Raw genomic sequence first — 696 nt, 5'->3', positions numbered from 1 at the left:
TGTGGCTGGGCACCCGGCGCTGAGGGCCTCCCAGGCTGTGGCAGCCCCCATTAAACACAGGCTTTCTGAACCCGCCTCTTCATGGTTGCTGTGATCATGGCGTTTCCCCACCTTTGGGGGTTGGGTCTGGACAGGTGCCCATGAAGCCTGATCCTCTGACACCATCCACCTCATGACACAGCCAGGCCTTGGGAGTGAGAGAAGGAGGCTCAAGACTCATCCTGGCCAGTGGCCACTTCCAGGGCCACACTGGGTCTCTCCTCCTTGACCCCAGCAGCAAGAATCCACTGTGTTCCTGGGGAAGCCACCTGAGGATCCCAGGCCTAGCAACCCCGAGTGCCTGGCCCCTTTGAGCTGATGTGGCCTCTTCCCTCGGAAACTCTGCTGGGCTCACCTATGGGCCGCCCCCAAACCTGGCAGAGCTGCATCTCTCTGTGGGCCCAGTGCTCTGGGGACCCCTCTTTGGAGTCGTCTCTGCTTTCTCCTAGGCTCACAGTGGTCGTGGTGCGCCAGGCATACAACTGTGACTGGCAGGACTCTGTTGTACGGGGCCATGGAGTTCAGGGTGGGCGGGTCTAGCTGGCCAACAACAGGCACTTTGGGCTGCTTCCCCTCTTATGGTTGGTTAGGACTCCCCACGGAAAAGGTGCGAGTTTCTCCAACATTCCTAGCCACATGACTGCCAGAGCTGCCCAG

Source organism: Plecotus auritus (genome assembly GCF_963455305.1).
Source record: "Plecotus auritus genome assembly, chromosome: 6".
Taxonomy (NCBI): domain Eukaryota; kingdom Metazoa; phylum Chordata; class Mammalia; order Chiroptera; family Vespertilionidae; genus Plecotus; species Plecotus auritus.
The sequence above is the reverse complement of the archived record's forward strand: the minus strand, read 5'-3'. Positions refer to the sequence as shown.